Below are 17500 nucleotides of genomic sequence, written 5' to 3' on the forward strand. Positions count from 1 at the left end.
TGCAAGAGTGTTGTAGTATTAATGTGTAGGCAATCCTTTTAAAGGATGTACCACCGATTTATTTATTGTGATCTTAAAATATCCAGAATCAGAATCAGCTTTATTGCCAGGCATGTTTTCACATGCAAGGAATTTGTTTTAGTGACAGAAGCTCCACAGTGTAACAGAATGACACATACAGTCTAGATGAAATTGTATGTACACATTTACGGGGTGAAATGTGCAGTCGAGATATACGTATACAATATATACAATTTGTATGTACACATGTGCATGTCCAGAGCGGTTAAATCAGTAAACACGTGCCTTAGCTGTTCTGTAAGACCTTTCTCTGTTTCTTTGTTGACTAATCAGACATGGTGATATTGTGCAACTCTATTGCAAAATACTGGATTTTCTTTATTAAACCAAGATGGTTGTTGGCCAATTTGAAAGAAACTTCATTGTCATTTGCATCCATACAGCGACAGTTATATTTTTGTAGAACAGTCCATTTTGATTATTGTATTTTTATTTTTTATCTTGCACATTTTCACTAGTAAGGTAATCGGCCACCTATGCTGGGTCAGTGGCATGTTGTAAAGTGGTAATTTGTCAGTTTTAATGATGTTATTTTCTACCTTGGCACATACAAAGTGGAAATATTGCTCGTGCGAGTTTTTTCGTTTGCTCCGTCAGAGCACGTAAAGCTCGGTAGACGTTACAGCTGAGTGGCTATTTGCACTGTTCTGAGCTTACATGAAACATTTTAGACTAAAGCTTAGCAATCAGCTAGCCAGCAGACAATAACACAGAGTTAGCAACAAGAATTCCCTGCTGTTTCTGTGTCTTCACTGATCTTAAGCCAAAACAGCTATGGACTAATTTTACAGACACGGAACTTCACTGGTCACGTCCCAAACACTCATGCACTACATTTACATTTATGGCATTTGGCAGAAGTTCTTATCTAGAGCTACTTCTCATTTGTACACCTGAGCAATTGAGTGTTAAGAGCTTTGCTCATTGGTAGTTTGGTGGATCTGGGATCACTAGGCCAAGGCCTTTATCACCGATCTTCCACATCCCTACTTTCTCTCTATATTGTGTCATATATAAATAGTGTGAGTGAGTGTTTAGACAGCTTTTCTTACGTAGCTGTGTGTTTAGTGTATTCGAGCTGTTTGTTAGAAAAACACATTCGATTTCGTTTGATATTAATTACAGGTTGTTTGTGGTTTAAACCCATTGGATTTGTTGGACCAGTTAAACAAACTAATAGAAATAAGAGATTCTAACACGCCTGTGTTAAAAGCTGAAGTTGCTGAGTTGAAACTTCATGTTGACTTCATTGCGGCGAACAAAATCACTGATTACATCAAAATTTTTACCTCTACACTTAAATGTAAAATCATACATTTCTAAATCATAGTCATGAAATCTTTGTGTATTAAAGGTGGGGTCTCCGATGTTTGAAAGCCAATGTTGACATATAAAATCACCAAAACAAACACGCCCCTAACCCAAATGGGTCCCACCCCTGTATTGATAGCTCCGCCCACACATACATACGTAACCCAGGCAACTAATGGAAAAGAAACGTGTCTTTATCATAGCTGAAGGGAAGAACAATACGATAGCAGATAAACAAACAAGCAAAAATGACACACAAGTATAATCATGTAAAGGACAAAGACATATATTAGTTCTGTGTAACAAAACAAAACCAACGTTACTCACCTATCGAGAAGGAAAAAAGCGCCTCGGCGTCTTAAGTAAAGTTGGTCACATATTCACAGATTGGAGTTTCCCGAGTCAATAACTCCTGAGTTAAACACTGTTACTACACAAAACACGGTTGTAGCTGCGTCTCTACATTACTACGATAGAAAAGAGGTGTTATTTGTGTAGTAACAGCGTTTAGCTCAGGAGTTATTGACTCGGGAAACTCCAATCTGTGAATATGTGACCAACTTCCTGCTCCTTCAGTTCTCTCCAGCGCTGGAAAGCTGATCCTATATTAACACGTCCTACTTCTTACCTTATCGTAAACCTTTCTTCGCTTTCTTTCTTTGTTTTTATCCTCCATGTCAATGTTAAAACCGCTTTCTGCTAATGTCACACATGCGCACTGAACACTCTCTCCGCCCATATTGACAAGACACGCCCCTTTCTGCTCATTGGCTACACGTTTGTTTTGTTTTTGTTTAGTTTGTCGTCCCGACTCAGTTTTCTGAAGCATTTCTCAAACATCGGAGACCCCACCTTTAAGAATCAAGCTGTTGTTATGGCCTAATTTGAATTCTTCCTCTATTTCGACGCTCGTTCAGTTTATTTTGTTTATCTGTAAATTTGCAGGCTAAAATAAATTCACACCCTTCTCCTGTTCCGCCCGTTTCTTTGTGTATTTCAGATGTTATTCAACATCTCACTCATCAATTTTAACCTCAAACAGCAAGGTGTGTTTTATTTCGTTCATTCTTTTTTTTTGTGTAAAGCATGCCAAAATAAATAGCAGCTTTGGGCTAAAAGCCTCTTAGCACTCTTAGCAAACCGTGAAAGAAATGACTTAATGGAAGAACTGAGTCCCAAAAGCCGAAGCAGAAAGAGAGAAAGAAACCGTATAGAGACGTCGGCCCACGAACGCTCAAAACGGCAAAAAAAAAAAAAAAGAAGAAGAAGAAGCAGGACCGAAATAGCCGCTGTAATATAGGCACGCTAGCTAGCAGCTCCATTTTTCTTTATCATCACTGAGCCAAGGCTGAGTGCAAACCGATAGCAGGCTGAGATTGAAGGCGATGAATAATGATGGACATGCAAACACGTCATGTGAGACTGAGAAACCAAACCATCACCACCAGACATGTTAAATTGATTAGAGAGGCGCATACGTGATGCTAAATGTGATACTGACAAAACTGGCATTTTCATATTTAAGCAATTATGATTTAATAAGTAAAAGCCACACAGAGTCCGATTTCCTGTCACATCAGAACCGTGTGGGTGTCACACGTCTCACATAGTATCATGTATCGTGTAGTGAGCGCTGGTGACGTCTCCGTGCCACGTAGGAATAAACAGGGGTGATGTCACCAAACCTTTGTTTTGTTTGTTTATATGTATATCTCTCAGTATGTAAGCTCACACCGAGAGAAATCTATGGCTTGAACAGAATAACCTGAGATCTTGGAAGTTCTGACGTTTTTTTAAGCACGTTTGTCCCTTGTGCCGGTGAACCGCACGGCGCTGAGAGGAAACCAGACTCCTCCATGCTCATGCGCAGCAGATCCCTTCATCATTTCTCTGTTTCTGTAGGATGGTGATGAGGGTTAAAAGATTTTGTTGGCTGTTAGCTAAGATAGAGGGGTGTGTGTGTGTGTGTAGGTGGGTGTGTGGGGGTGTGTGGGGTGTGTGGTGTGTGTTTCTCTACCAACCCTAATAACTGATCACAGAGATTAGTCATGTGGTGTGATATCTCAGTGGTTAAGGTGTTCGACTACTGATCGGAAGGTCATTGGTTCGACTCCCAGGTCCACCAAGTTGCCACTGCAGGGCCCCTGAGCAAGGCCCTTAACCCTCAATTGCTCAGGAGTATAAACTGAAATAAGACAATGTAAGTCACTCTGGATAAGAGTGTCTGCTACTAAATGCTGTAAATGTAAAATGTGAAATGTGGCCTGAATCGAAAGAATTTAAATTTCGATTTTCTCCAATGCCACTAGAAAAACTGCCCCAACCCCTACCCTCGCCCTCCCTTCACCAGGGGTAGAAATTGGCACGCTGTTAGCATGGTGTGTGAAATCTTTCTCTGACACGTCCTTAAACTTGCCTACATCACTTCTGGTGTCAGAATTAGAATCAACCACTTTATTTATTCATTCATTCATTCATTCATTCATCTTCTACCGCTTATCTGAACTACCTCGGGTCACGGGGAGCCTGTGCCTATCTCAGGCGTCATCGGGCATCAAGGCAGGATACACCCTGGACGGAGTGCCAACCCATCACAGGGCACACACACACACTCATTCACTCACGCAATCACACACAAGGCGGAGGCGGGAATCGAACCCCCAACCCTGGAGGTGTGAGGCTAACGTGCTAACCACTAAGCCACCGTGCCCCCTATTTATTTATTTATTTGTTTGTTTATTTTTAAGCCTGCCGGTGATATTTCTTACATATTCAGTAATATAAACAAAAGCGTCACACAGAACCGCACTTTCATGCCATTACTTTTAAGTCGTATCTCCAAATTCCTCACGTTTCACACGCGTTTCAAATCCGACTTTGACGCGCGGCGACTGCGTAGTCCACCGTATCCCGGCGTATTATCGTGTAGCCCAACGTAAGTGATAGCGCTAGTAAACTCGGATCGTTTCGAATCAGGACCTCGATAAGGTGTTTTTTTGGGGGTTTTTTTTTTCCCCTCATCCTGATGTTTTTTCCAGACGCTTCATTTTTCAGTAAATTCCCCATCTCGAGCCTTTTTGGCGGTGCGATGAGCTGATCTGTTCGCTCGCTCGTGTCAAGTCAGATGTCTGCCTCTTTGAAAAGAGACAAACAAATAAAGTGAACACAATACTCATCTGTCTTTTGATAGCTAAAGCCATCTTTTTTTTTTTTATTATTATTTTTTTTTTTTTTTATCTTAATCATGTCATTTGCAACAAAGGCAATTAACCCAGACTGTCTCTGCTCTTTGTTTTAGCTTTGAATAGACTTCTAAATGAAATGAAAAGACATTCAGTACGGTAATGGTATTTCTGGGAAGAAACAATTACCCATAATGACACAGTTATAAACAAATCTTTCAGATGTCACAGCCCACTTTATTTTGCCCACAGTTTCCTGTTTCTAATCCTTTTGTCCGCTTGTAATTAATCAATTGTCACGGCGGTGAAAGAGAAAGCCCCCGGTGGGCGTTTGACTTCGTCTTGCCATCAAAGAACATGAAATGAATTGAAAGAAGAGTATAGAATAGTTGACTTTCAAAAATAGTATCCGAGTCTCTAAATTATGTACCATTTAGACTAAGGGGGGGAAAAACAAGCCCATTATTTTAAGCACAAAGCGCCGTGACACACGAGTCTTTTTCTAAATTCAAGGTTCTTGACTTGAAACATTTTATTTTTGTAAGCAAACTTTTCATAGTTATTCAGCGGATTCGTGTTCGTACGGCGTTTACAGCGTTTATTATATAATATTCCTCACCTCGAGACGCTCGGCTCGGACGTATACGTATAGGCGGTAACGTAAAGCCTGCCTCGGAGTAAAATGATATCATTCCAGTACGACGTGCGATCCGTGATTCGTCGGACGATGACGAGCGGCAGGTGCGCTAGCGAGAGTGAGGTTTTACACGCTTTTAGCGTAGATTATTACTAGCGTTATCGTGATTTGGTGAACATCTCGTGGAAGGCTTGTTCATAATCACAGGTTAAAGTGGGAAATATTAAAAGAGGGTTTGACCACCGAGCACTTCACCATATAACTGGGATCGGCAGACTGACCCTAACCCCTGGTTATCGTTATTCCAGAAGCAGGGTTAGCATGGCTTTACCCGGGGGTTATGAAACTCTGCTGTGAAGCAGGATTAGTAGTGCTTTATTAGAGTTAAGGCCTCATCCTGGTGCCAAACGTGTACAGTGGGGAAACCGTGCAGTGTTCCAATATTACAGGAAGTTGCTTAGCAACAGACAACCAATCAGAAATTTAACAGCGCGTGAAAACCAGGACGTAGCAGGACTCGGTCTGATAGGCGGCTCGGTAGTGTCAGGTGGCAAAATGGTGAGCACTAAGGAAGTGTGTATAGCAGATAGCGTAAGGCGAGAGAGTGTCAGATGTTCCACAGCATTAATAATAAGTGACGTGACGTACAGCTAAGTATGCTGAGCCATACTCAGGATTCGTTCTCTGCATTTAACCCATCCAAAGTACACACACACACCGTGAACACACACCCGGAGAGGTGGGAAGTTAGGGGGATCAGCGCCTTGCTCAAGGGCACCTCAGTCGTGGTATTGCCGGCCCGAGACTCGAACCCACAACCTTAGGACCCACAAACTCTCTAACCATTAGGCCAAGACTTAGTTAAAGTAAACTATAAACCATTAAATGTTCATTAATAACCTAAATCATACACCCGTGTGGTCTGTGGGGTAGGGGGTATAACTGCTCTGATATGACACACAACACACAGCAGAATATTCAGTGTGGATGATCTTCATACACCCGTGTGGTCTGTGGGGTAGGGGGTATAACTGCTCTGATATGACACACAACACACAGCAGAATATTCAGTGTGGATGATCTTTATACACCCGTGTGGTCACTAAGCCTGAGTTCCAAATGACCCCTACATGCTGCCTGGCATCATAATGCAGCTACCCAGTGGCAGAACAGACTGGTTAACAGATCAAACCAGTGACGTGACTGGGAGCTGAAAATTACCGGACTGGTAACAAAGCTTTGACTGTGCTGTTGACTGAAATCACCTTGTTTCTGCGGATTCTGTACCTGCTCAGAGATCAGCCATGTTAATGTAGAAAGCTAAGCCTGGCACGATCCTAGAGCTAGCAAGTGTTCAGTGTTAAGTGTGTTCAGTGTCCAGCTGAACACCGCACACCAGACAATTTGTCTGTTATTTCAGTATTTGCCTTTTTAATAATAAGTGGAAGTGGATCGGAAGGTTGTGAGTTCAAATGCCAGGGCCACCAAGCTACCACTCCTGGGCCCCTGAGAAAGGCCCCTTCTACTCAGTTGCTCAGCTGTATAAATGAAAGAAACAGAATCCTGAAATCCTGGAGGGACTCTGGTTTATTGTCCCACATCCTGAGTGGTTTGTTACATGACCGTGTTTAATACTCGTATTTTACTCACTTACTTACACGTCTTTCTGAAAGTGAAGTGTATTTGCACCTCAACCTGCCCAATCATTTACAGCTTGTACTTCATTTACTAAAATAAGCTTCCTGCCATAATATAATATACTGTGACTGTGTAGATAAATGACAGACACTCGACACTGGGATGAAGTTTTGTCTCGTCTCTGATTCAACATCAGAAATGTGCAGAACCTTTAAAGGAAGCAGGATTAGTGGGCAGAGAACCCAAAGCTCTGAGGAGCATATTATAATCAAAAAGGGATGTTTGTCTCTCTCTGTCTCGCGCTCTCTCTGTCTCGCGCTCTCTCTGTCTCGCGCTCTCTCTGTCTCTCGCTCTCTCTGTCTCTCGCTCTCTCTGTCTCTCGCTCTCTCTGTCTCTCGCTCTCTCGCTCTGTCTCGCTCTCTCGCTCTGTCTCGCTCTCTCGCTCTGTCTCGCTCTCTCGCTCTGTCTCGCTCTGTCTCGCTCTCTCGCTCTGTCTCGCTCTCTCGCTCTGTCTCGCTCTCTCGCTCTGTCTCCCTCTCTCGCTCTGTCTCCCTCTCTCGCTCTGTCTCCCTCTCTCGCTCTGTCTCCCTCTCTCGCTCTGTCTCCCTCTCTCGCTCTGTCTCCCTCTCTCGCTCTGTCTCCCTCTCTCGCTCTGTCTCCCTCTCTCGCTCTGTCTCGATCTCTCGCTCTGTCTCGATCTCTCGCTCTCCCTCTCTGTCTCTCTCTCCCTGTCTCTCTCTCATTCTCTCCTGCTGTCCCTCTTTCTTTCTAGTTTTTCTCTCCCTTTCTCTCTCTTTGTCTCTTCTTTTTTGTCTTCTTTCTCTCCTTCTTTTTTCCTGTCCCCCTCTTCCTTTCCTTTTTTTTCCCATCTCTCCTTCTTTCCACCCCCCCGTCTGTCTGTCTGTCTGTCTCTCTTATAGTGTTTCTGTGTGTTCCTTTATTTAACCTGTAACCTGTAGCTCCTCCATCTTATAAACTCTATTTTAAGTTTCTTTGTTCCTGTGTAGTTTTATTTATTTCTTTTTTCAGATGTTCAGACGAATCAAATCTAAAGATCTTTTCTTAAGCTCATTTGAATCCACATTTAATTCACACCTTGAAAATAGGCACCAGGGTTAAGCAGTTACCCTTCAGTCTACTTCCTGCCAACACGATTAACACATTTCACCCACCTACCTCGTCATCACACACACACACACCACCAGTCCTCTGATTACCTGCGGTCCAATCAGCGGGAGTGTGTGGGGAGTCGTCACTCGGCAGGCGCTACCTGTAGGGTCAAGAGCGTTCCCTGTTTGATGGGGGACTTGATCACTCTTGAGGACTTTGTTAGAACATTTACTGTTATAAAAGTGTGTGTCTGCGTCTGTGTGTGTGTTTGTTCGTACGGACTTTGCTTGTATTGATTCATTGTTTAAAGCACAGTGTGTAGAAAGAAGTATAACTGGTAACCCCATCAGAAATATAATTACACACACACACACACACACACACACACACACACACAAATGTAATGAGTATATCTGACCTAAAAGTACATTTCCTTTTGTCATACCCAGATGTACCCGGATGAATGAGGTCTTTAAATCAGCTCCTGAAGCTCTTAAATCAGTAAAGCGACTGTAGCCTTGTTTCACTGATGTTTTCTCCGTTCGGCGTTCATCTGTTTTTTTTTTTTCCCTCGACACTCCGAGGGTCACTGCGTTTTATCCTAGTTTGTATTTCTTTATACTAGAAATGATTAGTGCACGTTGGAGACATCAGAGTGTACCATGAAAGACTTGGAAATATTCCAATCTTTCGATGCTCTTGAATTTTTTTTTTTTATTATTTTTTTAATTTTGTGGCTCATTTTTGTCCGATTCTTATACTTTGAAATCAAAGCCCTGAGCTCTTGAGCTGTCAGCACCATAATTGGATTCTCTGTGTAAGCATTGAATCCAGAGTGAATACCATCGCAGTCTCCTGCGAGTTTCGATTCACAGCCTTTCATGCGTCTGTCCTTTTGCTTGTCCATCGTTTTCCTCTTTTTTTTTTTTTTTCTTTTTTTTTTTTTTTTTAAATCGAGTCTCATTTCACGGTTTTTCACACATTTTAATGTCGGCGGCTTCTAAATACGATTGAATCACAGCACAATTACGTTTCTTAACAGAATAGCCCGCGCAATTATGAAACCAAAAAAAAATAATAATTGATTATTTTGGCGGAAACGTGTTAATGTGTCTTTAGTCGAAAGCATGAAATGGACATTTTGTAGCTTTTGAAAATCCCTTAATTTGCATGCTGCATATTGAAGCCACACATAGAGCTACGTTTGTAAAGAATAGCAGCCTGATTCATTTAACATCTTCAGTGTTCGCTCTGTTCACATTTCCTTTAGTTGGCCGTCTGAGTGCTGATGATTATCGTAGCTGAAATGTTTGCCGTGTCATTTTCCATCCACTCTTGCTTTTTTTTTTTTTTTTTTTTTTTTGCTTTGTAAAAATGTCGTAATAAAATTCATCTCTTAGAGTTTTGTATTAAATCTGGTTTTTGTGCAAATATTTTCGTACCGCATAAACTTGGTCTTTTTTCTATTGTTTTTTTTTTTTTTTTTTATGTATTTTATTCTATTTATTATTTCTGCAATAGAACTATACGGTTTTTCACTTACAGCAGAAATTATGTGTAAAATACCGCACAAAACGTTTATAATATTTAGTTCGTTTTTCCCTCGCGTTAATATTTGCTTTTATTTTTTTGTTTTGTTTTGTTCCATTCAATTCCACCATAAAATGCTCTCAGGATTGTCCAAGATATGAAGTTTTAAGTCTGGCCGTGGTGAAGATTAAAGAAGGAACGACTTGAGACGCTCTTCCCCAACACCATGGTCTAAAACTAAACTCTCCTCCTTTCACCACTCGTGTCTTGTCTGTTTTGTTGTTGTTGGGGTTTGTTCCAGTTTGTCTGTAGCGTGTACGTCTGTTAAACAGTCTAGCAGGTGTCGATTGTATAATTTGTGTTTTCCTGTTTGTTGATAGTTTCATAGGCGTCCTTCTGATCCCAAACCCGAGGGCAATTAGCGCTCCCTTTACACGCCGTCTTGTGGAGAGCCAGTGTGTTCGTAGGGGTAAAAAGAAACCTGAGAAGAGAAGCGTGAATGCAGCCAGACCCATCACTGTTACCACTGCTATTGTGCTATTAATTCAGAGCATCGGGGGTGAGGATGCACCCAAGACAGAGGGGTAGAGGGGGGAAAAACCCCAGCCGTTCCTCCCGCGCTCCTGTGCTCCTCTCTTTGAGAGCAGAATGTGTTGGAATGCTCTCTGCCTCTTTTCACTGGTCTTACTGAATGGAGTTCTTTTTTTTAGTATTTCACACCGAGGTGTCCTCCAGGGCATGAGGTCAGGCTAGCAAAACAGCTCCTAGGTCTGGATTAGCACCAATTAACGTCTTAGCGCACAATGGTGCCTGGCAGGCCCGGCTCTGACCCTCGCAACTGTTGGGTGCCCAGCCCTCGGACCGTGCCACTCCAGCTCAAGTGTCCCGCGAGGGGCGGGTAAAGTTTTTCAAACTTAATGGGAAATGTTGCTACTTCACACCATGTGAATGTATAGCCATTTTTTGTGATCTTTATTTTGCGAGGCCCTCTTCGCTAGCCTCTGGACGCTCTCTCAGGGAAAGAGTGGCATGGGATTGGCTCGTATTACCGACGTGTAGAGTTTCTCACTTCTGTTACATGTTCAAATGGAAAATTCTTTCTTTATTTGTTTACTGAACTTCTCTGTTCCAGATTGTAAATTTCATATCTAAGAGTTAGTTATTCAGGTGGTGGTAGGTTTACACACACACACTCACATACACACACACACTCACATATACGCACGCAGACACACACACACATATATACACTCATACATACACACAGACAGACATGCACTCACTCAGACATACACGCGTACTCACTCGGACACACTCACACAAAAAAAATATATATCTATATATACACACACACACACACACACTCACATACACAGAAATATACATACACACAGACAGACATACACTCACTCAGACATACACGCGTACTCACTCGGACACACTCACACAAATATATATATATATATATATATATATATATATATATATATATATATATATATATATATATATATATATATATATATATATATATTTGTGTATATATATATATATATACACACACACACATATATACACACAGATATACAGACATACACTCACTCAGACATACATAGATATACCCACACACAGACATGCACGCGTACTCACTCGGACACACTCACACACAAACAAATTTTTATATATATATATATACACACACACACACACACAGATATACTTACAGACACACTCACTCAGACATACACACAGACAGACACACACTCACATATATACTCACACAGACTGATGCACACACACACAGGACTCTTAGGACTCTTAGCCTTACTTCCATTGGTGTATTTGAAGCTGTAATGATCTAACACCAGTCATCTGTACTGTGGAGAAAAATTCTTCTTGTGTTGTAAGATTTCTGAAAGCATTTTTTTTTCTTCCATTAGCAGTGTGTTGTGTTTGGAGAGGTGGATGTTTAAGAGGTTGATGCACAATTATATAGTGGCAATTTTCCTACATCATAATTATGATCACATCTTGGTAAATAGCCATATGAATCTCTTTTGAAACATATGGACAATTTGTAGGGTAAGTGTAGCTATTAAGTCCATTTTATAAACACATCCATAGAAAGCGCACACCGCAATTTGTCAGGCGCTCGCTCCGAGGGAGGCGGAAACAGCAACAAAACAAACGTCTTGAAAAATGTTGGAATGTCCTAAAAATGTGTATTTTGGTGCATTTGTAAAAGGGCATTATGTGATGCCAGGCATGATTAGAGCAGTGTTTTCAGTCTGAGTGATAATGATAATTATCTGGCTAATCTTTTATTTAAAGTAAAACGTGCACTGCAGAGATTCAGGCAGCCAGCGGCTTTAAAACGAGGCTCCTGCTTTCCTTTCGTTTATTTTGTGTAGAGCATTTCGATCTCCGTTCGTTAATCTACACTAAGTGCAAGTGTGTAACTGTGTGGGTTTACTTTCCTCACCGTGTTTAAGTCTATTCTGATAAGCTTAGATTTGAGTCTGTGTTTTATTTTTTTCTATATTATTATTTAAAAAAAAAAAAACAGACTTTCCAAGTCTTTTAATCGATATTGTTGGTTTCTGAGTGTAAGCTATAGATTCTGAATGAGAGGTGTGTGTTATAAGTGTAAGCTTTAGAGGAAGCCTAAACCCCAGCTGTTATTTTCCACACATGTACACAAACAAAACTTTAGCAGCCCCAGAGAATAAAATGTGTTTTGGAGGGACAGCAGGTGAGGATGATACAGAGTGCAGTGTTACAACCATACAGCATTTAGAGTATTTACATTTTTGTAGATCGATCGATAAATAAATAAATAAACAAACTGCATTTGACCAGTCGCTATCTGTTTGTTTTATGAATCCTAGATGCTAATCTTCATTCAGCTCCTCAAACGTTTAAAATAAATAAGACGTCTACCAGATTTACTGATCGTCATCATTCCAAACCAGCTGATTCAGTGCTTTTAGGATTTATTTATTTATTTTTTCATTTATTTTTTCCTCCCCTTTCTTCTTCTTCTTTTTCTTCCTTTTTTCTGTCATGCTGTTTAGTGATATTTCTGCTAACGGTAGTTTATTTATTTTTAGTGCTGTGACTTTTTCTCCCCAAATTAGCAGTATTTTATTTATTTATTTGTTTGTTGGTTTGTTTATTTGATTATTGATTTATTTGTGTGAAACAAATATGCAGAAACTGCATGTTCTCCCCGTGCCTCGGGGGTTTCCTCCGGGTACTCCGGTTTCCTCCCCGGTCCAAAGACATGCATGGTAGGTTGATTGGCATCTCTGGAAAATTGTCCGTAGTGTGTGATTGCGTGAGTGAATGAATGAGTGTGTGTGTGTGTGTACCCTGCGATGGGTTGGCACTCCGTCCAGGGTGTATCCTGCCTTGATGCCCGATGACGCCTGAGATAGGCACAGGCCCCCTGTGACCCGAGGTAGTTCGGATAAGCGGTAGAAGATGAATGAATGAAACAAATATGCAGAAACTGACGATTTTTAAAAAATAGGAAACCCCTGTGAATATCGTTTCACAATAATTTGAAATAATTACGAAATCCTGGGACCGAGTTAGAAATGTGCAAATTTAGTCGTGTCTACATCGAAGGATCCTGAGCAAGAGAACGAGCTTCAGATCAAACTTTTAAACTAGCCTTTAAACAGCTGAGCTCATGATTTACTGCACTTTTGTTTTGCTGTAGAATAAAAGTCATTTTCAAAAGAGTTAAAAGACTTATTGTGCGGCGTGGCTGCTTTATCACGTGAACATGATGTTGTGTAGATTTCACAGCGTCTGATAGTTTTTACTTTCCCTTTTAAAAACAGTTAGGCAGTAGTTTATGTGAGCGTGAACAAAATATCTTCCTCTTCTTATCTGTTCTTCCTCCTAACTGGCTTAGGTTACTAATTGGGCATAACCTGCAGGTGTGTGTGTGTGTGTGTGTGTGGGGCAGTGTGATTGTGCTCTGCCTGGTTATTCATTCTAATTAGAGGCAGTACGGCTGCTCCCCGTCGGGCCATGTGCGCTTGTTTTCCTCCAGCCTTTGATATCAGGATGCAGCCTGATGCCCCCAAACAAAGCCCAACACATTGATGCGTGTACACACACACGCGCACACACACACACGTACACATTCATCTCATCCAAAACCTGCCACTATCTTAATGGTTGACCTAAAATAAGTCTAAGTTGACCTTTGCTCATGTGTCGTTGTCCCCCCCCCCCCCACACACACACGTAGGCACAGATATTAGGAGAGATACAACACATTGGCTCCAGTGTCAGAGCCAGTAATGTTTTCCCAGAACGAGTGAAAAGCAAAGTGAGGACCGCACCCACTTCTGCTCTTCAGCTATTGTTGGACCTCCTGCTGCTAATGATGGCCCACCCAGAATACACACCTGCCAAAAGTGTGTGTGTGTGTGTGTGTGTGTGTGTGTGTGTTTTCAGTTAAGTAGCATGCTCTTTCGTTTTTGTTTACTTGTATTGCATTCACTCAGGGAGTCGTTCCCAATGTACGTAAACGTTCATACAAAAACAAATCAATTCATCGAAAGTTCATATAACTGACATCACGAACCTCCTGTGAAACGTATCCACTTTATTGTGAATTTTCACAATACACATGAATCTTATTCAACTTAGCGAAATTTCTGTTGAAAGTTGGTGGTCTTTGAAGGAAAAGTAAAACCTCGCATTCAAGGAGCAGTTGAAACTTGAGTACAAGGTTTAGTGGAATGAAAAGGTTTAAAGGTACAACATAAAAGTGAAGCCTCGTAACAATAAACAATCAAACGAAGAATTTTAATTTGCCTCGTACATATGAATGTGAATGTTACACGGCCTTCGGGAATAGGCAGTTACCTCACACCTCATGTTGTAGCCTGTGTAGTGAACTTCTCTACTGAATGATGTTCAGTTTGAGGGGATTAAATTAGCAAAAATTGTGAGGTCTCAGATGCTCCCACAGACACTGCTGCTTAGCTGTGTGTGGTGACGGTGTGTATGGTCAGTGTAACTGGTTCTATACCTGGTATGTAGTGTATCACTGACTGTGTGTTAGCTTTAGACGGTGTGTATAGTCAGTGTAACTGGTTCTATGTCTGGTATGTAGTGTATCACTGACTGTGTGTTAGCTTTAGACAGTGTGTGTATAGTCAGTGTAACTGGTTCTATGTCTGGTATGTAGTGTATCACTGACTGTGTGTTAGCATTAGACGGTGTGTATAGTCAGTGTAACTGGTTCTATGTCTGGTATGTAGTGTATCACTGACTGTGTGTTAGCATTAGACAGTGTGTGTATAGTCAGTGTAACTGGTTCTATGTCTGGTATGTAGTGTATCACTGACTGTGTGTTAGCATTAGACGGTGTGTATAGTCAGTGTAACTGGTTCTATGTCTGGTATGTAGTGTATCACTGACTGTGTGTTAGCATTAGACAGTGTGTGTATAGTCAGTGTAACTGGTTCTATGTCTGGTATGTAGTGTATCACTGACTGTGTGTTAGCATTAGACAGTGTGTATATAGTCAGTGTAACTGGTTCTATGTCTGGTATGTAGTGTATCACTGACTGTGTGTTAGCTTTAGACAGTGTGTGTATAGTCAGTGTAACTGGTTCTATGTCTGGTGTGTAGTGTATCACTGACTGTGTGTTAGCTTTAGACAGTGTGTATATAGTCAGTGTAACTGGTTCTATACCTGGTATGTAGTGTATCACTGACTGAGTGTTAGCTTTAGACAGTGTGTGTATAGTCAGTGTAACTGGTTCTATGTCTGGTATGTAGTGTATCACTGACTGTGTGTTAGCATTAGACGGTGTGTATAGTCAGTGTAACTGGTTCTATGTCTGGTATGTAGTGTATCACTGACTGTGTGTTAGCATTAGACAGTGTGTGTATAGTCAGTGTAACTGGTTCTATGTCTGGTATGTAGTGTATCACTGACTGTGTGTTAGCATTAGACAGTGTGTATATAGTCAGTGTAACTGGTTCTATACCTGGTATGTAGTGTATCACTGACTGAGTGTTAGCTTTAGACAGTGTGTGTATAGTCAGTGTAACTGGTTCTATGTCTGGTATGTAGTGTATCACTGACTGTGTGTTAGCATTAGACGGTGTGTATAGTCAGTGTAACTGGTTCTATGTCTGGTATGTAGTGTATCACTGACTGTGTGTTAGCATTAGACGGTGTGTATAGTCAGTGTAACTGGTTCTATGTCTGGTATGTAGTGTATCACTGACTGTGTGTTAGCATTAGACAGTGTGTGTATAGTCAGTGTAACTGGTTCTATGTCTGGTATGTAGTGTATCACTGACTGTGTGTTAGCTTTAGACAGTGTGTGTATAGTCAGTGTAACTGGTTCTATGTCTGGTATGTAGTGTATCACTGACTGTGTGTTAGCTTTAGACAGTGTGTGTATAGTCAGTGTAACTGGTTCTATGTCTGGTATGTAGTGTATCACTGACTGTGTGTTAGCTTTAGACAGTGTGTGTATAGTCAGTGTAACTGGTTCTATGTCTGGTGTGTAGTGTATCACTGACTGTGTGTTAGCTTTAGACAGTGTGTGTATAGTCAGTGTAACTGGTTCTATGTCTGGTGTGTAGTGTATCACTGACTGTGTGTTAGCTTTAGACAGTGTGTATATAGTCAGTGTAACTGGTTCTATACCTGGTATGTAGTGTATCACTGACTGTGTGTTAGCATTAGACAGTGTGTATATAGTCAGTGTAACTGGTTCTATACCTGGTATGTAGTGTATCACTGACTGAGTGTTAGCTTTAGACAGTGTGTGTATAGTCAGTGTAACTGGTTCTATGTCTGGTATGTAGTGTATCACTGACTGTGTGTTAGCATTAGACGGTGTGTATAGTCAGTGTAACTGGTTCTATGTCTGGTATGTAGTGTATCACTGACTGTGTGTTAGCATTAGACAGTGTGTGTATAGTCAGTGTAACTGGTTCTATGTCTGGTATGTAGTGTATCACTGACTGTGTGTTAGCTTTAGACAGTGTGTGTATAGTCAGTGTAACTGGTTCTATGTCTGGTATGTAGTGTATCACTGACTGTGTGTTAGCTTTAGACAGTGTGTGTATAGTCAGTGTAACTGGTTCTATGTCTGGTATGTAGTGTATCACTGACTGTGTGTTAGCTTTAGACAGTGTGTGTATAGTCAGTGTAACTGGTTCTATGTCTGGTATGTAGTGTATCACTGACTGTGTGTTAGCTTTAGACAGTGTGTATATAGTCAGTGTAACTGGTTCTATGTCTGGAATGTAGTGTATCACTGACTGTGTGTTAGCTTTAGACAGTGTGTGTGTATAGTCAGTGTAACTGGTTCTATGTCTGGTATGTAGTGTATCACTGACTGTGTGTTAGCATTAGACGGTGTGTATAGTCAGTGTAACTGGTTCTATGTCTGGTATGTAGTGTATCACTGACTGTGTGTTAGCTTTAGACAGTGTGTGTGTATAGTCAGTGTAACTGGTTCTATGTCTGGTATGTAGTGTATCACTGACCGTGTGTTAGCTTTAGACAGTGTGTGTATAGTCAGTGTAACTGGTTCTATGTCTGGTATGTAGTGTATCACTGACTGTGTGTTAGCTTTAGACAGTGTGTAGCTGCTGCTGTTTCTTATGGGGACACTGAAGTGTATTTAACATAGTGCGAATAATATATGCTAAGTCCATACATGTAGTGCATGATATGCTACACTTAGCAAAACTACACTCACAACATTACAAGATTTAACTGTACACAGTCATATTCTGAGTCGTGCCATAACAAGAGGCATCGTTTTTATTCCAGCACTGAACACAGTACTCCACTGATGATGGCTGGCACAGGGTCTGATCCACTCTGACGGGTCAAAGTACGAGATGCTTTCGCTTAGATTGTTACGTTTGCCACTGCAATTTCTCTGCGAGCCTCAGCGCCACCTCTCGCTCTCTATCTCTCTCACACTCTCTCTCTCTAATGCCTGTTATTTCT

At 41.2% G+C, this 17500-nt stretch overlaps 1 protein-coding gene across 1 annotated transcript in view; it reads left to right on the forward strand.

The window, feature by feature from the left end:
* atp6v1ba (ATPase, H+ transporting, lysosomal, V1 subunit B, member a) overlaps positions 1–17500 on the forward strand; it is a 54368-nt gene that overhangs the window by 2352 nt on the left and 34516 nt on the right. The window lies entirely within an intron of this gene.

Source organism: Tachysurus vachellii, chromosome 10 (assembly GCF_030014155.1).
Source record: "Tachysurus vachellii isolate PV-2020 chromosome 10, HZAU_Pvac_v1, whole genome shotgun sequence".
Lineage (NCBI taxonomy): Eukaryota > Metazoa > Chordata > Actinopteri > Siluriformes > Bagridae > Tachysurus > Tachysurus vachellii.